General features: G+C 45.2%; 1 protein-coding gene across 5 annotated transcripts in view; it reads left to right on the top strand.

Moving 5' to 3' along the window:
* Window positions 1-6,489: 6,489 nt before the first annotated feature.
* The window catches only part of LOC118386425 (diacylglycerol kinase beta-like), a 171,169-nt gene continuing 154,559 nt past the window's right edge, over window positions 6,490-23,099 (top strand). For 2 of the 5 annotated variants that reach the window (XM_052522799.1, XM_052522796.1), the window contains exon 1: window positions 6,714-7,085. The gene's annotated coding sequence lies outside the window, so the exon portion shown is untranslated. Of the gene's footprint in view, window positions 6,684-6,710; window positions 7,086-23,099 lie in introns of those variants that run through there. The other 3 variants (XM_052522797.1, XM_052522800.1, XM_052522798.1) reach the window with 3 other exon arrangements.

The following is a 23,099-nucleotide window of genomic DNA, read 5'->3' as shown; positions in this document are numbered from 1 at the left end:
AGTAGTAGAATGTCTTTGCATATTAGCTGAACTGTTGTCTGGTTTCAGGAACAGTGGGTGGTCATCAATAGATCAATAAATCCACTCAGATTTAAAGGTGTAGGATCTTAATTTGATCTCCCTGTTGCAGGATAACTTTTGTGTAATGCAGGGAATGTTTAACTTGTAGTGTAATCAACATTTAAAAAGGCTTATGAAGTTTGTAATTTCCACCTTGAAATGTCAGACTTTATTTACAACTTAGGAACAATCTATCAACTACAAAAATGTCCATTAATTATAATCTACATAATAATTCACATTTCCTGTTGCTGAAAGATTATTTTCCGGCTGTAGCAAACTGGCTCAAATGAAGGTCCTACATCTGTACATCCCTGCTAGATGATCACACAGGACGGATGGGTGTCCAGAGAGGCTCAGGGTGTCTCTAGCCGGAGACAGCAGGTGAGGTCTCCTGGAGTTTCCACACCGCATTAGTGTTACAGGGTAAGATTTTGAGACATTAATTCAGACTGTCTCTGTGTTTTGGCTTTTGAATTCAAACTGCTCTCTGGTATTTATCTCATTTCAACACGCACACACACACACACACACACACACACACACACACACACACACACACACACACACACACACACACACACACACACACACACACACACACACACACACACACACACACACCCCCTAGCATAGCTTCCTATCTTTCTAGCCGTCCTGTTCCCATGGGGCGTCCCGGGCCCTGGCTGCTCGATGTGCCAGATATGGATCTGCAATGCATCTGCATGGCTGGGGCCAGACTGGCTCGTCATTCTGCTGGGAGACTCATGCGTTATCACAGGCAGAGGCATGGGCCTACTCTGGTGGGGGATACACGTGTTGTTGCACACATAGACGGGCTGGCTGACAACTTCACAATGATGCTGGTGCATCGATAAGGCAGAAAGCCGCGTGGTGTTATGATTCTGAATAGTCAGATCCCACTGGGCACACACTGGTTGAATCAACGTTGTTTCCACGTAATTTCAATGATATTGCATTGGCCCAAATGGAATAGATGCTGAATTGACATCTGTGCCCAGTGGGATAGATAGAAACCATGACAAGAAGCTGCCATGTGGGGAATCCTAAGTGACTCGTTTCAGCTAATTGTAGAATGTTCTTGATACCATGTGTTGTTTTAAAGTGTTTTGGCTCATGTCGTGTCTATGCTAATATGGCAAAACATTTGCTAACTAGCTAACCAACATTAAGTGCTCATTGTCCAAATGCATATGTTTTCAATAAACATTTGGAGACTAAATACAGTTCACATGTTGTCAACAATCTAAGCCAACCCTGTCTGTTTTGACCAATAATTGTACACACTTCAGTTTGTTTGCTAAACAACCAACCATCTATAGACTCCCAAATTCCATCTAGACACGCCCCCTCTGGACACGCCACCTCTCCTTTCCATTCACAGCACCAGAACTTCCTCTGCTAATCACCATTTCTCTCCTCTGGTATATAACTAAGCAGCTTGTTTAACCTCAGTGTAGGTTCAGCGTTTATGGTGGCATGGGCGGCCCAATTCCTTACCTTTTGTTGTGCGTGAACTGACTCAATTAAGTACCTTGTATTGTGTAATTGTAATATATAACCTGTGTACATTTATGTTCGTCAGCTCATAGTTTGACCTAATGTCTGCATTGGCCTAGTACATTTTCTGCAGTGTAGCATATTATATATTATGTTTATCATAGCTTGTGTATTACTATATCATGTTACCATAGATATGAAATGAGTATTCTACTTCCTGTGTGAAGCCTACTTCATATAATCCAGTTGTTAGTTATGGCAATGGTCAGTAATGTATGCGAATATGTTATGTCTGCCCTTTCTACCCTCCAGAACCACCTCTGAAACCTCACTCACTGACCATACAAGCCATTTAATATCTGATCCTGTTTTCTTGTGCTGTGCCATTGTTTGTCAGTTAGTAAATACCCTGAACCTGAAACCTCGTCTTCAAACAGCAGTCCTGCATTATTACAGATGCACCATAGTGGCAATATCACTCTTCAACCTAGCCTAACATACACTGTAGTACTTTTCTTTAAATGCATTGATTTTACTTGATTTCACCTTGTAGAACTAAGCAATAATACGATATGAATGCACAAACCCACAACTACTGTACCAACAAAAGCATCTCATGTCTCCCTGTACACACTAAATTTACAATTCTAAGATGGCCTCTTTTCGCTATATGATGATTCTCACATCTACCAGCCCATGGGGGTTTTAGACGAGGGTTTCCCCAAACTTGTTTTTTCTTGTCCTAGCATTACACAGCTGATTCAAATCATCAAAGCTTGATGATGAGTTGGTTATTTGAATCCCCTGTTTAGTGCTGAGGCAACAACCAAAATGTGCACCAAGAGGGAGCCCCAGGACAGATTTTGGGAAACCTTTAGATGACCTACACTTGACCGTCTGACTGAACCCTCCTCCTCCAGGTCTGCTCTCTCTGTGGTCCAGTCAGAGCTGTCAGGGAACCATGCTGTTCTACCGTGTGTTACTGGGCTTACTAGAGATCTCTGACACACACACATGCACATTTTCAACGCACGCATATACTGTATGTATGTGTATACTTTACATAAGCACGCACATAGGATAAAACATGCAAATCCACACACAAGACATGACATTCACTGTGCAGGAAGAAGCACAAGGCCGTAGATCAACAGGATGTATAGGGAACATAGGTATTGTCACGTTCGTTGTATGGATGAGACCAAGGCGCAGCAGGATGTGAATACATCTTCTATTTTAATGAAACGAAGATCACTTCAACAAATGCCGCAGCATGCACTTTGTTGTCAAGTAGTAGTATTGTGTGTGTGACTTAGAAAACAGAAACAATATTAATTGTTAAATGAAACTGTGTGGTTTCTGGTTTGTGATGTTGTCGGTGTTACACACTGGAAATAAAGAAGAGAGACATGAGAATAGGAACCCGACAGGAAGTGAAACAGCATGTTACAGAGAGAAGAAGAGAGAGAAGCCCTGCAGAGCCCTGTCAAACAGCCACTATTATGGACAACATCCACAGGGAACACACACACACACACACACAAATATATCTCAAGACATATATCCATTATCACATATGTCTGTATATATGTTTTACACATGTATATTTATTTTCTTATATGTATAGTACATCAGGTCTGTTTATCCGGTTCTTGTTCTAGACCTCAACCCATACAGTAGTTGGTTTTGACACCCTATTCCCTATATTGTGATTAAGTGCAGAATAGGGTGCCATTTGTGACGCAGACCATGTGAGCTCCCCAGAGCAGCTGTGTGTTGTGCTTTAGAGTGGGTGTTGCGGGGGAGGCAGGTGGTCACTGCTTAGTGCGGTGACAGTTCTGTAGCATTCTGAGAAAACCACCTTGTCAGCCACGCCTCCCAAAAGGACACCTTCCCAAGACGGTTAGACAGTTAAAGGTCGTCAACCACCGAGTCTGCAAACACACACACACACACACACACACACACACACACACACACACACACACACACACACACACACACACACACACACACACACACACACACACACACCCTCATTAGGCTGCGAGAGGTTAGCTGGATCTTGAGAGAGTCTTGAACAGCACAACTGTGAATCATAATTGATTCATTTGAATTTATAAAATCATAAAAGTAGCAGGCCGCTCAAACATTACAAAATGGTTGAAGATACAAAGACTGGTGGTTTATATCCATTGTCCTCTTTGGCATTACTCGATTCAGTTCAAATCAACAGGGAGTACCACTTACAAATAGGAACCATTTACAGCAATTCCAACCGCACAGGGGGGCCTGTTTAAGTCTCCTCGTGAAAGAACACCCCTAGGTTTACCTAAAAACTTCAATGACTAAATTATCTGAACAGAGGTAAAACATGTAAATAAATACCTGGGAGTTCATGACATTTAGTAAGATGAAGAAACAGTACTCTGAGCTGCAGCTCCGTACTACTCAGACACAGAGAACTGATACTACTGTGTATACTGGTTGTTGGGTGGCGTGGGGTGTGTGTGGGGGGGAGGGGTCTGTGGGTGGCTTTTACTATTTCTTTAGATCCTTCATGTCTAAATCATTGGCAGAAAAAAGTTTGGTCCAAATCAGAATATTGAATATTATATGAATCCTATAAATTAAAATGGCCAATTTGGAGGCAATCAATTTGTGTAAATTCTCCAGAGATCAAATTATATTTAGACAAAATAATGTTGCAGGAATGACAGAAACAATATCAGAACAATCTGACATGGTGGGTGTCAAAATCCTCTTTCTTGTTCTTTTTGAGGCGGAACGACCCAGAGGAGAGTTATACTGTAATTGCAGTTTTTGCCAAAAAATAAAGACCGAAAGAAAGTACAAGCCAGACAAAAACGGTCTGCTTTTGATCAGGCAGGAGGGGCGGAGCACTCTGGAGCTATTTTTATCCCTTTTGTCTACCTCTCAAATGAAGCAATGGACCGTTGGTATTACTAAAGCCCCATACATCAAGCTCCCTAACGCTACAGAAACAGGAGATGGGCTCCTGCCCAATGGGTCCCTCTGATTGGGACAAGGTTTTACTTAGGGCACCCATGGCATAGGGCTGTTCATCTGTCTGCTACTGCTCTGCTACTGCTCTGCTACTGTTCTGCTACTGCTCTGCTATTGTTCTGCTACTGCTCTGCTACTGCTCTGCTACTGTTCTGCTACTGCTCTGCTACTGCTCTGCTACTGTTCTGCTACTGCTCTGCTACTGCTCTGCTACTGCTCTGCTACTGTTCTGCTACTGCTCTGCTACTGCTCTGCTACTGCTCTGCTACTGTTCTGCTACTGCTCTGCTACTGTTCTGCTACTGCTCTGCTACTGCTCTGCTACTGTTCTGCTACTGTTCTGCTACTGTTCTGCTACTGCTCTGCTACTGTTCTGCTACTGCTCTGCTACTGTTCTGCTACTGCTCTGCTACTGTTCTGCTACTGTTCTGCTACTGCTCTGCTACTGTTCTGCTACTGCTCTGCTATTGCTCTGCTACTGCTCTGCTACTGTTCTGCTACTGCTCTGCTACTGTTCTGCTACTGCTCTGCTACTGTTCTGCTACTGTTCTGCTACTGCTCTGCTACTGTTCTGCTACTGCTCTGCTACTGTTCTGCTACTGCTCTGCTACTGTTCTGCTACTGTTCTGCTACTGCTCTGCTACTGCTCTGCTACTGTTCTGCTACTGCTCTGCTACTGTTCTGCTACTGCTCTGCTACTGTTCTGCTACTGCTCTGTTCTGCTACTGCTCTGCTACTGTTCTGCTACTGCTCTGCTACTGTTCTGCTACTGCTCTGCTACTGCTCTGCTACTGTTCTGCTACTGCTCTGCTACTGTTCTGCTGTTCTGCTACTGCTCTGCTACTGTTCTGCTACTGCTCTGCTACTGCTCTGCTACTGTTCTGCTACTGCTCTGCTACTGTTCTGCTTGTGCTCTGCTACTGTTCTGCTACTGCTCTGCTACTACTGCTCTGCTACTGTTCTGCTACTGTTCTGCTACTGCTCTGCTACTGTTCTGCTACTGTTCTGCTACTGCTGTTCTGCTACTGCTCTGCTACTGTTCTGCTACTGCTCTGCTACTGTTCTGCTACTGTTCTGCTACTGCTCTGCTACTGTTCTGCTACTGCTCTGCTACTGTTCTGCTACTGCTCTGCTCTGCTACTGTTCTGCTACTGCTCTGCTACTGCTCTGCTACTGTTCTGCTACTGTTCTGCTACTGCTCTGCTACTGCTCTGCTACTGTTCTGCTACTGCTCTGCTACTGCTCTGCTACTGCTCTGTTCTGCTACTGCTCTGCTACTGCTCTGCTACTGTTCTGCTCTGCTATTGCTCTGCTACTGTTCTGCTACTGCTCTGCTACTGCTCTGCTACTGCTCTGCTACTGCTCTGCTATTGCTCTGCTACTGCTCTGCTACTGTTCTGCTACTGCTCTGCTACTGCTCTGCTATTGCTCTGCTACTGCTCTGCTACTGTTCTGCTACTGTTCTGCTACTGCTCTGCTATTGCTCTGCTACTGCTCTGCTACTGTTCTGCTACTGCTCTGCTACTGCTCTGCTACTGCTCTGCCTGGTGCTTGGCATTATGCCCCCCCTGCTTGCCCACGGATACTTTCAGGCCAACGTATCACTTTAGGTCTTGTTTTGTTTGGATTACAAAGGTATTGAGTTTATGTAATGATTAATTGGCAAAAATGCAGTAAAAAGTGAAAAGAGATGGCTGTATAGAAAAGTCAGAGATAGAAAGAGAGGGCCAATACATTATTGGCATGTTTAGACTTTTGTAAGATAAAACTAACACACAGGATGTTGTGTGGGTGGGGGGGGTACAAGGGAGGGGTTCGGAGGCACTGTCACAAAACAGTGTTGATGAGAGAGATATAAAGAGAGAGAGAGAGTGAGGGAAGGAGAGAGGGTGATAGAGAGATTGGGAGTGTGAACAGCTCAATGTAAACAGGCTGTCAGAAAAGAAAGTGCAGGGACATTGTCACCCTGCAGAGGCTGGGAAGAGAAACACATAGTATCTGCAGAGCAACACTCACCAGGGCAGAGAGCGGGAGAGAAGAGAGGGGGAGGGTAATGACCAGGGAGAGTCCACGACAGTGAGTGAGTGAGTGAGAGAGAGAGAGAGAGAGAGAGAGAGAGAGAGAGAGAGAGAGAGAGAGAGAGAGAGAGAGAGAGAGAGAGAGAGAGAGACTGTGAGAGAGAGAGAGAGAGAGAGAGAGAGAGAGAGAGAGAGAGAGAGAGAGAGAGAGAGAGAGAGAGAGAGAAAGGCTTAATTAATTCAGGCTGGATGGATGGGATGTTGCTGGCTCTACCATGGCTCCAGTGCCTGTGCTGTGCCTCTCTGTGTAGCTGGAGCGGTACTGTGTTGCTGTAGCTGCTGTGAGAGGCTGCTCACTGCTCTGCCCACGGGGAAAGCGAGACCCATGCCCCGGCCGGCTTGGAAAGGACTCCCTATCAACCCATACTGAAGAAAGCATCACACACAGGGATGGGCAGAGGTAGGAGACAAGCTATGTTTCACTCTCTCTCTCTGATGATGTCGCTGTGTTCATTTCTGTTTCTCTGGTTTATTTCTCCTGGTTTCGCTCTCACTCTCTCTGTTTATATCCCTGTTTCTCTCTTTTGGTTTCTCTCTCTGTTTCTCCATGTTTCTCTCTCTCTCTCTTCGCGGAAGATCATTCTCCATTGATCATTGCTTTCTGACCAGGCTTTGGCAACTTTCTCTCTCTTGCCATTAGTACCTGTGTCACTGGAATGTGTGTGTGTTTATTTGTCCTTCCATGTCCTTTCACTTTCAATCTTTCTGTTTTATCCTACATGTATAGCAGCATGTTGATAATCTGGTTGTTGTGGTCAGTTTCTAAGTGACAATGTGTGGGCTTGTGCTGATTGTGGATGTGATGGATGTATGGGGAGATAATCAAACACGGATCCTCGGTCATTCCACTGAACTCACCCTTACTATCCTTTCTCTCAGACACATTGAGACGGATTTAAGTTGACTATTTATTTATTATGCTTCCTGGTCCGAGACACACAGTCATGTTTTCAGACATATTTCTAAACTGTCTAAATATATATATATATATAGGTGAAGGTGAATCAACAGTACAGCGTTTTTGTCAAAGTTAATTTCCCTTGTGTTGTCTGAACAGTTGCCTTCTCATAACAATATTAGACTCCAGCACATTTTCACACACGCAAACACATGTAGGACATTCTTGAGAGAGTTCATTGATAGCTGTCATAGATTATCAGTCCTCTCCTCCGTGTGTCAAGGCTGCTGCCAACGTTTACCTTGAGTTGTGCTCTCTCTCTCTCTGTCTCTGTCTCTGTCTCTCTGTCTCTGTCTCTGTCTCTGTCTCTCTGTCTCTCTGTCTCTGTCTCTGTCTCTGTCTCTGTCTCTGTCTCTCTGTCTCTGTCTCTGTCTCTGTCTCTGTCTCTGTCTCTCTCTCTCTCTCTCTCTCTCTCTCTCTGTCTCTCTGTCTCTGTCTCTGTCTCTGTCTCTGTCTCTCTCTCTCTCTCTCTCTCTCTCTCTCTCTCTCTCTCTCTCTCTCTCTCTCTCTCTGTGTCTCTGTCTGTCTCTGTCTCTCTGTCTCTCTCTCTCTCTCTCTCTCTCTCTCTCTCTCTCTCTCTCTCTCTCTCTCTCTCTCTCTCTCTCTCTCTCTGTGTCTCTCTCTGTCTCTGTCTCTGTCTCTGTCTCTGTCTCTGTCTCTCTCTCTCTCTCTCTCTCTCTCTCTCTCTCTCTCTCTCTCTCTCTCTCTCCTCTCTCCATACCGTGTGATTCAGGCACCAGACTTTGATTAATCTCAAATCTGCACTCTTAATTACGCCTCATCATCCGATTACCAAACGCAATGGTTATTCAGGCCCAGACAGGACGTCTGATTCACAGGCTGGCCAATAAACAATGAAGGATGCTTCTGTTCTAGTACGATGCGCTCTGAGTGAAGACCTGCCTGAACGAGAGGCTCATTCACCACTAGCTAATTGACTATGCTGCTCACCTTCTCAGAGCTCAGACAGAGAGAGACTGGAAAATTGGAGGGTGCACGTGCCTGTGAGTGAGTGCTTGCGTACATGCGTTTGTTATGTGTGCATGGATACTGGTAGGAGTGTCCATAGTGCCACTTAGATTCATGTTTACATCCACCATAAAGGGAGGTTGTCAGGTTTCTAATAGCAGGTAGTGGTCGAGGACGTGAAAAGATGTGGGATGATGACTGACATCCCTCTGTAGCCATGGTGGACAGCTTGGCCGCTCCTGCTTCGTGACATGGAGTGAGAGAGGATCAATAGATCAATAATAATCTGCCTCAATTGTTCCATGGGTTTAACATGACCATAGGTTGCCTCCAGGTGATTGATCATTAACAGAAATCTCCATGTCAAATGGTAACCTAGTCCATATGTAGTGTACTATATTTGATTAGTAGTGCTGAGCAATTAGTGCTTTTTGAGGTCTGTTCAGTTTAGAATTATATATTTTTTTACATTAAATGCACCGTGCATTATGTGGGTTGAACGCTGTAACACAGAATTAAACAATTAATACAAGTCCCATGATGGTGGTGACTGCCCACTACTGCTTATTACTTACAGTATTAACCATGTGGACCCCACTCCATCATTGTCTTAGTCACCTCCTTAGCGTCCTTTGAGTGGCGACCCTCGCCGCCGACCTGGGCCTGGGAACCCTAACAAAGGACTCCACTGGACTGAGGGGCAGCTCCGGACTGAGGGGCAGCTCGGGACTGAGGGATAGCTCAGGACTGAGGGGTAGCTCGGGCCTGAGGGGTAGATCGGGCCTGAGGGGTAGATCGGGCCTGAGGGGTAGCTCGGGCCTGAGGGGTAGCTCAGGACTGAGGGGTAGCTCAGGACTGAGGGGTAGCTCAGGACTGAGAGGTAGATCGGGCCTGAGGGTAGCTCAGGCCTGAGGGGTAGCTCAGGACTGAGGGGTAGCTCTGGCAGCTCAGGACCTCAGGCTGGTTGGCGGCTCTGGCAGCTTCCTGGCTGACTGGCGGCTCTGGCAACGCCTGGCTGACTGGCGGCTCTGGCAGCTCCTGGCTGACTGGCGGCTCTGGCAGATCCTGGCTGACTGGCGGCTCTGGCAGCTCCTGGCTGACTGGCGGCTCTGGCAGCTCCTGGCTGACTGGTGGCTCTGGCAGCTCCTGGCTGAATGGCGGCTCTGGCAGATACTGGCTGACTGGCGGCTCTGGCAGATCCTGACAGCTCTGGAAGACCCTGGCTGACTGGCGGCTCTGGCGGCTCCATGCTGACTGGCGGCTCCATGCTGACTGGTGGCTCTGGCAGCTCTGGACAGATGGGAGAATCTGACGGCCCCGGAGAGACGGGAGACTCTAGCAGCTCCGGACAGACGGGCAGCTCAGGCGGCGCTGGGCAGACGGGCAGCTCAGGCGGCGCTGGGCAGACGGGCAGCTCAGGCGGCGCTGGGCAGACAGGCAGCTCAGGCGGCGCTGGGCAGACGAGAGACTCTAGCAGCTCTGGACAGACGGGCAGCTCAGGCGGCGCTGCTCAGGCGGCGCTGGGCAGACGGCCAGCTCAGGCGGCGCTGGGCAGACGGCCAGCTCAGGCGGCGCTGGGCAGACGGCCAGCTCAGGCAGTGCTGGGCAGACTGGAGACTCCGTCAACGCTGGAGAGGAGGAAGGCTCTGGCAGTGCTGGACAGAGGAGCTCTGGCACCTCTGGACTGAGGGGCGGAAGCTCTGAGAAGCGCCGGACAGGCGGGAGACTCCGGCTACGCCGGAGAGGAGGAAGGCTCTGGCAGCGCTGGACAGAGAAGCTCTGGCGCCTCTGGACTGAAGGGCGCTGGCGCCTCTGGACTGAGGGGCTCTGGCACCTCTGGACTGAGGGGCTCTGGTGCCTCTGGACTGAGGGGCGAAAACTCTGGTAGCGCTGGACAGGCGGGAGCACCTGTATTGATGGGACAGAGAGACAGCCTGGTGCGGGGTGCCGGCACTGGTGGTACCGGGCTGGGGACACGCATACTACGCATACTACGCATATTACGCCAAATCAACTGCTCTCTCTCTTCGCACTCCCCCAATTCTATTAACACCTCCTGGAGTGTCTCCTCATCTCCCATCCATTCACTCTTCTCCATTCTGTCCAATAACTCCTCGACCCTCTTAGACTCAGCCCTCAGCTTCGCCGATAGCTCCGATAACATCCATGGCTCCTTACGGTAAACAGGGGGAGTTGGCTCAGGTCTGGCTCCTGACTGCCACACTCTCCCTGTCCCCCCTCCCAAGACATTTTTGGGGCTGCCTCTCGGGCTTCCAGCTGCTCTGCCATGCTAGCTCCTCATAATGCTGCCTCTCTGCTTTCGCTGCCTCCAGCTCGGCTTTGTTGCGGCAATATTCCCCTGGCTCTGCCCAGGGTCCTTTCCCGTCTAGGATCTCCTCCCAAGTCTACTTTTTCAAATAGTGCAGCCTCTCCCACTGCTGCTGCTGCTGCTGCTGCCTCTGTTGCTGCTGCCTCTGTTGCTGCTGCCTCTGTTGCTTCTCCTGATGCTGCTTTTGCTGCTGCTGTTGGTCCTGCTGCTGCTGCTGCTGCTGCTGCTGCTGCTGCCTCTGTTGCTTCTACTGCTGCTGCTTTTGCTGCTGCTACTGTTGCTCCTGCTGCTGCCGCTGTCTGTTACCACGCCACTTGGTCCTTGGTTGGTGGGTGATTCTGTAATGGCTTTCTTCCTGGGAAGGAGAGGCGGACCAAAACGCAGTGTGGTTAGGGTTAAACATCTTAAATAAAGACGAATACCGAGAAAACACTACAATTATTCAAAACAATACATGTGAAAACCGAAAACAGTCCTGTGTGGTGAAAGAAACACAGACACGGAAATAATCACCCACAAACTGCGACCTGTATAGTTGGCTGGCCCTCGCTACATATTCGTCGCCAGACCCACTGGCTCCAGGTCATCTACAAGTCCATGCTAGGTAAATCTCTGCCTTATCTCAGTTCACTGGTCACGATGGCAACACCCACCCGTAGCACGCGCTCCAGCAGGTGTATCTCACTGATCATCCCTAAAGCCAACACCTCATTTGGCCGCCTTTCGTTCCAGTTCTCTGCTGCCTGTGACTGGAATGAATTGCAAAAATCGCTGAAGTTGGAGACTTTTATCTCCCTCACCAACTTCAAACATCTGCTATCTGAGCACCTAACCGATCGCTGCAGCTGTACATAGTCTAAAGGTAAATAGCCCACCCAATTTTACCTACCTCATCCCCATACTGTTTTTATTTATTTACTTTTCTGCTCTTTTGCACACCAATACCTCTACCTGTACATGACCATCTGATCATTTATCACTCCAGTGTTAATCTGCAAAATTGTAATTATTCGCCTACCTCCTCATGCCTTTTGCACACAATGAATATAGACTTTTTTTCTACTGTGTTATTGACTTGTTAATTGTTTACTCCATGTGTAACTCTGTGTCGTCTGTTCACACTGCTATGCTTTATCTTGGCCAGGTCGCAGTTGCAAATGAGAACTTGTTCTCAACTAGCCTACCTGGTTAAATAAAGGTGAAATAAAAAAATAAAAAATAAATAAAAACCCCAACACAAAACAAGCTACCTAAATATGGTTCCCAATCAGAGACAATGACTAACACCTGCCTCTGATTGAGAACATATCAGGCCAACGACAGAAACAGACAAACTAGACACACAACATAGAATGCCCACCCAGCTCACGTCCTGACCAACACTAAATCAAGGAAAACACACAAGAACTATGGTCAGAAAGTGACCCGGACAGTCTGAGCACTGATGGAGGGATTGTGCATTCCTGGTGTGAGATGGGCAGTTGTTGTTGCCATCCTGTACCTGTCCCGCCGGTGTGATGTTCGGATGTACTGATCCTGTGCAGGTGTTGTTACACGTGGTCTGCCACTGTGAGGACGATCAGATGTCCATCCTGTCTCCCTTTAGTGCTGTCTTTGGCGTCTCACAGTACGGACGTTGCAATATATTTCCCTGGCCACATCTGCAGTCCTCATGCCTCCTCGCAGCGTGCCTAAGGCACGTTCACACAGATGATCAGGGACCCTGGGCATCTTTATTTTGGTGTTTTGCAGAGTCATTAGAAAGGCCTCTTTAGTGTCCTAAGTTTTCAGAACTGTGACCTTAATTGCCTACCGTCTGCAAGCTGTTAGTGTCACAACGACCGTTCAACAAGTGCATGTTCATTAATTGTTTATTGTTCATTGAACAAGCATGAGAAACAGTGTTTAAACCCTATACAATGAATATCTGTGGAGTTATTTTGATTTTTACGAATTATCTTTGAAAGACAGGGTCCTGCTTCTTTTTTTGTTGAGTTTATATCGTACAGGGTTTGATCTGATTTATCTCCATAGAGAAATGGGGAAATGTGCGCATTCAGCTCAGAGAAAAACACTAAATGGAATTAAAATTATTGAGCCGACTTTGGTCAATTAGTTGTTAACAAAAAACAAAAAATAACAGCACTGTTGATTAGAGCCCTATAAAAGTAGTGCACTGCGTAGGAAATAGGGTGCTATTTGGGGATTCACCCAAAGACATCTATTAGACAGCTTTCTGCCATCAGGACCTCTATACCAGGCGGTGTCAGAGGAAGGCCCTAAAAATGGTCAAAGACTCCAGCCACGGTAAACGGTACTGGAGTGCCAAGTCTAGGTCCACGAGGCTTCTGAACAGCTTCGACCCCCAAGCCATAAGGCTCCTGAAATGCTAATCAAATGTCTACCCAGACTTTTTGCACCCCCCCCCCACGCTGCTATTACTCTCTGTTACTATCTATGCATAGCCACTTTAATAACTCTACCTACAGTACATGTACATAATTACCTCAATTACCTCGACACCGGTGACCCCGCACATTGACACATTGAAACATTGACACATTGATTCTGTACTGGTACCCCCGGTACCCCGCTATTGTTATTTTATGGGCGGCAGGGTAGCCTGGTGGTTAGAACGTTGGACTTGTAACTGGAAGGTTGCAAGTTCAAATCCCTGAGCTGACAAGGTACAAATCTGTTGTTCTTCCCCTGAACAGGCAGTTAACCCACTGTTCCTAGGCTGTCATTGAAAAAAATAAAAAATAATTGTTCTTAATTAACTGACTTGCCTAGTTAAATAAAGGTAAAATATATATATATACATATATTTACTGCTGCTCTTTAATTATTTGTTATTCTTATCTCTTACTTTTTTGGGGGTATTTTCTTAAAACTGCACTGTTGGTTAAAGGCTTGTAAGTAAGCATTTCACTGTATTGTTGGTTACTGTATTGTTGTATTCGCCGCAAGCGATTTGATTTGATTTGATTAAGCCCAGCTATCAGAAAAGGCAAAGATGTTCAGCTGTAACCATTGAATTAGAATGAAGTTCTATGTCCATTATAGTATTTTTAATTATATGGTTATAGCCAATCATCTTTGCCTTTGAATGGGGAATGCTGTTCTACTCATTCTAATTCTATAGCTCGAACAACTGTATTATATCTATCTTGGTTAACATATTGTTGCTTTCTCTCTTGGGAAGTTTATCAACGGTCCACGGTCAAGGGGCTGTCACATTAAGATAATAGTATTGTAGATAATAGCAGTAATAGCAGTAAAATTATACATTAGAGCTGTCCAGAAGGAATAAGGAACAACCAGAGGCTAGGGATGTGAACAGGCCTAGTCTTGCTTGCCCATGCATGGCCTTTAGTATCTAGTACAGTACACTGTAGCTTGGCTTCACCACCGCCACGACACGCACGGCTCCACCACTTAAAACCAATCCACCCTGTTGCCATAACACCCAGCAGCCCCTCCATAAACACTGGTGGTATTTCTGAGGCTTCCCCCCCAGGAGAATAGAGAGCCCTAACAGCCTAGTGGCTGCAGAGCTCTGCTGCTTGCTCAGCTGAGGAGGTGTACAGGGGGGAGAAAGCTGAATAAAACCATTCATACTAAATGGTGTGTGATCAGGAGTTGGGAAGACACTAAATACAAGACGCCAATTAGAGAGATGACAACGTTGAGTTGTGATTACATGGATGACAGGGGGCAACTCTGTTTGGGACAAGGAAGAGGAAAGTGTGTGTGTGTGTGTGTGTGTGTGTGTGTGTGTGTGTGTGTGTGTGTGTGTGTGTGTGTGTGTGTGTGTGTGTGTGTGTGTGTGTGTGTGTGTGTGTGTGTGTGTGTGTGTGTGTGTGTGTGTGTGTGTGTGTGTGTGTGTGTGTGTGTCTGACTGTTTGCATCCTGTCTGAAGTGCCGACAGACATAACAAATCATGGGCAAAACCATTTATGAGCAAAGTTCAAGCTCCCTCAGACCAGAGCCCCAAGGTAGACCATGCCCAGTTCTCTCATTAGACTAACAAGAGATTAAAGATTTGACTTGAACTTTGAACTTTGCCCTTGGTCTGTACCCCTTTCCTCATAACGTGTCACTACATCAAATGACATTCATTCATCTCAAACAGCATCCAGTAAGTGGGGAAAGTTGAAGTACATTTCATGGTGTTAGTAATGGTTAGCAACAGAGCACTCGGGAAGTATTCAGACCCGTAGATTCTTTCCACATTTTGTTACGTTACAGCCTTATTCTAAAATTGATTTAAAAAAAATACTCAGCAATCTACACACAATACCCGATAATGACAAATGTTTGCAGCATTGAAGGTCCCCAAGAACACAGTGGCCTCCATCATTCTTAAATGGAAGAAGTTTGGAACCACTAAGACTCTTTCTAGAGCTGGCCGCCCAGCCAAACTGAGCAATCGAGGGAGAAGGGCCTTGGTCAGGGAGGTGACCAAGAACTCGATCGTCACTCTGACAGAGCTCTAGAGCTCCTCTGTGGAGATGGGAGAACCTTCCAGAAGGACACCCATCTCTGCAGCACTCCACCAATCAGTGTGGTAGAGTGGCCAGATGGAAGCCACTCCTCAGTAAAAGGCACATGATAGCCCGCTTGAAGTTTGCCAAAAGGCACATAAAGACTCTCAGACCATGAGAAACAAAATCCTCTGGTCTGATGAAACCTAGATTGAACTATTTGGTCTGAATTCCAAGCGTCACATCTGGAGGAAACCTGGCACCATCCCTACTGTGAAGCATGCTGGTGGCAGCATCATGCTGTGGGGTTGTTTTTCAGCGGCAGGGACTGGGAGAGTATTTAGAATCAAGGCAAAGATGAACGGAGCAAAGTATGGAGAGATCCTTGATGAAAACCTGCTCTAGAGTGCTCAAGACCTCAGACTGGGGGGAAGGTTCACCTTCCAACAGGACACCGACCCTAAGCACACAGCCAAGACAATGCAGAAGTGGCTTTGGGACAAGTCTTCGAATGTCATTGAGAGGACCCAGCCAGAGCCTGGACTTAAACCTATTGAAACATCTCTGGAAAGACCTGTAAATAGCTGTGCAACCACACTCCCATCCAATATAACAGAGCTTGAGAGGATCTGCAGAGGAGAATGGGAGAAACTCCCCAAGTTTGCCAAGTGTGTCATGTCATACCCAAGAAGACTCAAGGCTGTAATCGCTTTCAAAGCTGTTTCAACGAAGTACAGAGTAAAGAGTCTGTTTTTAGCTATATGTTTTAGAGCCACAAAACTCCAGTTTGGTTATAAGGGATGTATCACAGAGAGACTATCCTAAACAGTGTCAATCGTGACTGGCCTTTAGTGAGAATTGAAGCTTCATGCCAGGAGCTTTTTACCACCACCCAGTGTCAGTGGCCTTTTATCATTTTGGAAAAAGTTTCTCCTCCGTGACCCAGAAACCTATAAGTGGTCGAGTGGTCGAGGAGAGTGTCAATTCATTAATTGGCAAACAAAAGACAGTCCTTCCCTCCTCGATATCCTCCTTTTGGCGAGGAAGCACAAGTGTCTCCTACCCGAGTCCTTTGTGGAATAGTTTAGAAATCTGTCTCATTAAAAATGATATGCTACTTATCCTTTTATCTATAAAATATGTTGCACTACTAACTCAATGTATTTTTTAATAATTTTATACATTTATTTTGGGATTCCACCATGTTAAACGTCATTTGTCTGATGACGCGCGATTGGAGAAGGAGAGTCTCATTTCATACAAGCTCATTTTCGTCTACTAGCCCTCTCCTAGATTATCTTTCAAAAGGGGGCCAGAGAAGAGAGGACGCAGGAGGTTGAGCAAATCCAATTGAGAAAAGGCCAATGTGTCCAAACCTCCAATTCATGGTTTGTTTACGGTCATCGGCACAAGAGTAACGAGCTACTGTAGGTGATAATGAGCATGACTGAATGGCTAAAGCAGGAAGCACCTCAATGAGCAGGGCTCAAGTGATTCAATACCTATCAGACGGACCTGTATACTACAACTCAATGCTTGATGCTCTTTCCTCTGTGTTTCAGTCCAGGCGTGTGTGTCATTCACATTGGGTATTAGTCCCGCTCCCTTATGGCAAGGCTGAGATTTTAAGTAGAGCTGAGCACAGATTCACAGAACTGATACTAGATGGATGAGAACAATACCCTATTGATGCTCAGGCCCAGAGTGACCTCATAGGTTCAGGGCATACGAGATAGAATTGTGTGTTAGTGTTCGTTAGTCATGATTACCTGAAAATGTATTTTGCAGACTCAGAAAGAATCCCTGACTCTGTAAATTATAGGAAAAATGTCCTTCAGAGCAATTATTTTTTGGATATTATTTTGTTTGAGGCTCATCATTTTTTAGCCTTGTAGACCATACGCAAAGTGCAGTAGTAAACTACAAAGAACCTGTTATATAATCAAAACGGATACATTTGTTTACTCATAGAAATGTTTTTCTCGGTTGCCTTCTTTGCCTTGCTTTAAACACTAAGTGCTCTACAAAATTGCAGTTGTTTGAAGTTTGGGCTGTGATTCTGCCACATGCAGTCCAGGTAGAGACACAAGGCTGTTGTGTTATGTGGTAGATCAAGCTGAACCATTCTTTACTAAGAATCTTTGGCTCAGAAAGTCATCTGGACCTCCAGTTTGGCCTTCAAAACCAGCCACTAGAGGCGCTAGGGTAGGCTTGCACACTCTTGGCATTCTCTCAACCAGCTTCACCTGGCATGGTTTTCCAACAGTATTGAAGGAGTTTCCACATATGCTGAGAACTTGTTGGCTTCTTTTCCTTCACTCTGCTGTCCAACTCATCCCAAACCATCTCAATTGGGTTGAGGTCAGGTGAAATAGCCCTTATCAGAGTATGTTGGAGTCCCTGATGTCTCTCTGGAAAGAGATCCTCGCCCTGAGCTTGTCTACTTTATTGTCCAGGGACTGAACATCTGCAAGTAATATACCCGGAAGCGGTATATTACTAATTCTAATTCTAATCTAATTCTGTAGTGAGACTGAGAGCTTGTTTATTAGGAATGCTGCATTATCTCTCCAAATCAAATCAAATGTATTTTTAAAATATTTTTTACCTTTATTTATCTAGGAAAGTCAGTTAAGAACAAGTTCTTATTTTCAATGACAGCCTAGTAACAGTGGGTTAACTGCCTGTTCAGGGGCAGAATGACAAATTTGTACCTTGTCAGCTCGGGGGTTTGAACTTGTAACCTTCCGGTTACTAGTCCGCCACTCTAACCACTAGGCTACCCTGCCATACCTTCTTACATAGCAAGAAATGCAGGTGTAGAAGCACGGTGGCTAGGAAAATCTCCCTAGAAAGGCCAGAACCTAGGAAGAAACCTAGAGAGGAACCAGGCTATGTGGGGTGGCCAGTCCTCTTCTGGCTTTGCCGGGTGGAGATTATAACATAACATGCCCAAGATGTTCAAATGTTCATAGATGACCAGCAGGGTCAAATAATAGTAATCATTGTGGATGTCGAGGGTGCAACAGGTCAGCACCTCAGGAGTAAATGTCAGTTGGCTTTTTATAGCCGAGAGAGAGAGAGTGAGAGAGAGAGAGAGAGAGAGAGAGAGAGAGAGAGAGAGAGAGAGAGAGAGAGAGAGAGAGAGAGAGAGAAAGAACTAGAGAAAGAGAGAGAGAGAGAGAGAGAGAGAGAGAGAGAGAGAGAGAGAGAGAGAGAGAGAGAGAGAGAGAGAGAGAGAGAGAGAGAGAGAACTAGAGAAAGAGAGAGAGAGAGAGAGAGAGAGAGAGAGAGAGAGAGAGAGAGAGAGAGAGAGAGAGAATGACCAACCCCCGTTGTCTCACATCTCTGGGTAGCAGAGGTTGTGTTGTGAAAACATCCTGTAGGTCTGATATTTGATTGGAAGTTATTTAAAGGGGACTTTCATCCTGTGCTTAGCTGCAGGACGTAGGGGTGGTGTGAGTGCTGCAGCACCCCCTGAAAAATCTGAATTTGAAAATGTGTATTTATAAATATAAATATATATATTGAAGAAAAATATTTCCCCAAAAGCAGTGCACTGGACCTTTATAAGTCCTGTATTAGCAGGCCCATCAGTAGCACGGGCAAAAAAAAAAAATTGTCCCCCCGTAGACATTTTGCGAAGCATCTATGTTATACTGACCGTGCTGTACATGTTGTGTATAGATATGGTTGTCATTGTTTGATAGAGCCATTGGACGTCATTCAGCGACGTTCCTATCGGCAGATTCATTGTAGAATATACAAGGTGACAATTTTTTGCGTGGGGAGGTACTTCGTGCTCAGGTCATGTCCCTCCCTCTAGGCTTTTTTGAATGGGAAGCAACACACAACACAAAATCCTTTGGGCAAAACTGAAAGAACTGACCAGGCCACAAAGACTTCAAGTGTTTCCTCTCATCAACACAAAGCTTTTGGAGCTTTTTTTTCTTCTTCTGTTAACTATGGTGACATTCAACCATATTTCACACAGAATATAGTCAAGAGGTTTTGAAACAAAGAGTTATTTAGAGTTACATGAGTTATTTAGCTTGAGCAGAAGCCCAGCTATAGCCGATGACCGCACCAAGAGGGCAGATGACAAGTACGGCGGCGAGCTAAGTAGGTTATTTTAATTTTTGTTTATTTACTGAAACCCATATTGTGTATTGGGCTCCTGAGTGGCGCAGCGGTCTAAGACCCTGCATCTCAGTGCTAGAGGTGTCACTACAGACTGGCATATATATATATATATACATATATATATACAGACACCCTAGTTCAAATCCAGGCTGTATCACAACCGGCTGTGATTGGGAGTCCCTTAGGGTGGTGCATAATTGGCCCAGCATCATACGGGTTTGGCCAGTGTAGGCTCTCATTGTAAATCCAAATTTGTTCAATGGAGGCCTCCCGGGTGGCGCTGTGCCACTAGAGACTCTGGGTTTACGCCCAGGCTCTGTCGTAATGGTCCGTGGGGCGATGCACAATTGGCCTAGCGTCGTTAGGGAGGGTTTGGCTGGTAGGGATATCCTTGTCTCATCGTGCACCAGCGACTCCTGTGGTGGGCCGGGCGCAGTGCACGCTAACCAAGGTTGCCAGGTGCACAGTGTTTCTTCAGACACAGCGCGCTTCCTGGTTGGATGCGCACTGTGTTAAGAAGCAGTGCGGCTTAATTGGGTTGTGTATCGAAGGACGCATGACTTTCAACCTTTGTCTCTCCCGAGCCCGTACAGGAGTTGTAGTGATGAGACAAGATAGTAGCTACTAACAATTGGATACCACAAATATAATTGGATACCACAAATATAATTGGATACCACAAAAATAAAGGTTAAATGTGTATATGTCTGTTTTTTTATACCCTTTATTTAACTGGGTAAGATAGTTAAGAATGACTTATTATTTTCAATGATGGCCTAGTGGGTAACTGCCTTGTTCAGGGGCAGATTAACAGATTTATACCTTGTCAGCTCAGGGATTTGATCTTGCAACCCTTTGGTTACTAAGCCAACGCTCTAACCGCTAGGCTACCTGCCGCCCCAGTGGGGGGAAATCAAATGTTTTCTCTGTTTGCTAACTTACATGCTGACTAGACTGGACATGCATGCGCATCCCCGTGTGCCATCGTGCGCATATTGATTTTGTACATCTACACCAGATACGATCCAAGACACGCAGATTGAAATATCAAAAGGAACTCTGAACCATTTATATTAATTTGGGGACAGGCCGAAACACATTAAAAATGAATGGATATTTAGCGAGCTAGCTTGCTGTTGCTAGCTAATTTGTCCTGGGATATACACATTGGGTTATTATTTTACCTGAAATGCACAAGGTCCTTTTTTTCTGGATCTTTGTAGAATTTGGACTAATTTTGAGTCACACCAAATCATGTGTTCTCTACTCTGAAAATGATTATCCACAGATAAAAGGGGAAGCGTAGTTAGTTTCTCGTAAACTTCTTCTTCTTCTTCTTTTTCTGTGGACTTTATATGTCTGTTGCCAACCAACTTTAAGGTGCATTACCACCACCAACTGGAATGGAGTGTGGACCTCAAATCATCTTTCAATCATCCACGTGGTTATATGCTCCTAAAAACCAATGAGGAGATGGGAGATGCGGCACTTGCTCATTGATGAGCGCGAGCAGTTTAGGTGAAGCGATTGAATAACATGTATGTGAAAATGTATTTTCCAATGCTCAAACATTTGACGTGAGTGGTGTGGTCAGCATGTTAGGTAGCTAGCTAAGTAGCTAGCTAGGTAAGTAGCTAGCTAGTTAAATTACTTAACAACTACCGGTATCCATATTTATGAATTAAAATATTATTTTTTACAATTGGAGATTCATTGTATATAGATGGCTAGTAGATGGCTACTAAACAGCAAGCTGCAACATTACAACCAGCCACCTGAAGCTAGGTTTACAGTATATGCCCTGGCAGAGCAAGGGTGTCATTTCAATTCAACTCAACAGTAATGCTATTGGTCAGCAACTCAGATTTTTTTATTGAATCAACTCAGATGCTTATAAAATGGTCTAAGATGAATTGTTATAGATTTCTCTTTGTTCCTGACCTGCTGTGGTGAGACACACTCTCTGTCTTTATCACATCACCCCATGGACTCTTGGGGCATGGCCTTTCAGGTTATGACCTCTCTCTCTCTCTCTCTCTCTCTCTCTCTCTCTCTCTCTCTCGCTCGCTCTCTCTCTCTCTCTCTCTCTCTCTCTCTCAATTCAATTCAATTCAATTCAAGGGCTTTATTGGCATGGGAAACATGTGTTAACATTGCCAAAGCAAGTGAGGTAGACAACATACAAAGTGAATATATAAAGTGAAAAACAACAAAAATTAACAGTAAACATTACACATACAACAGTTTCAAAACAGTAAAGACATTACAAATGTCATATTATATATATATATATATATATATATATATATATATATATATATATATATATATATATATATACATACACAATGTACAAATAATTAAAGGACACAAGATAAAATAAATAAGCATAAATATGGGTTGTATTTACAATGGTGTTTGTTCTTCACTGGTTGCCCTTTTCTCGTGGCAACAGGTCACAAATCTTGCTGCTGTGATGGCACACTGTGGAATTTCACCCAGTAGGTATGGGAGTTTTTCAAAATTGATATGTTTTCGAATTCTTTGTGGATCTGTGTGATCTGGGGAAATATGTCTCTCTAATATGGTCATACATTGGGCAGGAGGTTAGGAAGTGCAGCTCAGTTTCCACCTCATTTTGTGGGCAGTGAGCACATAGCCTGTCTTCTCTTGAGAGCCATGTCTGCCTACGGCGGCCTTTCTCAATAGCAAGGCTATGCTCACTGAGTCTGTACATAGTCAAAGCTTTCCTTAATTTTGGGTCAGTCACAGTGGTCAGGTATTCTGCCGCTGTGTACTCTCTGTGTAGGGCCAAATAGCATTCTAGTTTGCTCTGTTTTTTGTTAATTCTTTCCAATGTGTTAAGTAATTATCTTTTGTTTTCTCATGATTTGGTTGGGTCTAATTGTGCTGTTGTCCTGGGGCTCTGTAGGGTGTGTTTGTGTTTGTGAACAGAGCCCCAGGACCAGTTTGCTTAGGGGACTCTTCTCCAGGTTCATCTCTCTGTTTGTGATGGCTTTGTTATGGAAGGTTTGTGAATCGCTTCCTTTTAGGTGGTTGTAGAATTTAATGGCTCTTTTCTGGATTTTGATAATTAGTGGGTATCGTCCTAATTCTGCTCTGCATGCATTATTTGGTGTTTTACGTTGTACACGGAGGATATTTTTGCAGAATTCTGCGTGCAGAGTCTCAATTTGGTGTTTGTCCCATTTTGTGAAGTCTTGGTTGGTGAGCGGACCCCAGACCTCACAACCATAAAGGGCAATGGGCTCTATGACTGATTCAAGTATTTTTAGCCAAATCCTAATTGGTATGTTGAAATTTATGTTTCTTTTGATGGCATAGAATGCCCTTCTTGCCTTGTCTCTCAGATCGTTCACACCTTTGTGGAAGTTACCTGTGGCGCTGATGTTTAGGCCAAGGTATGTATAGTTTTTGTGTGCTCTAGGGCAACAGTGTCGAGATGGAATTTGTATTTGTGGTCCTGGTGACTCGACCTTTTTTGGAACACCATTATTTTGGTCTTAC

The sequence above is a fragment of the Oncorhynchus keta genome, chromosome 7 (genome assembly GCF_023373465.1).
Source record: "Oncorhynchus keta strain PuntledgeMale-10-30-2019 chromosome 7, Oket_V2, whole genome shotgun sequence".
Taxonomy (NCBI): domain Eukaryota; kingdom Metazoa; phylum Chordata; class Actinopteri; order Salmoniformes; family Salmonidae; genus Oncorhynchus; species Oncorhynchus keta.
This window is presented reverse-complemented; position numbering and strand designations above follow the sequence as displayed.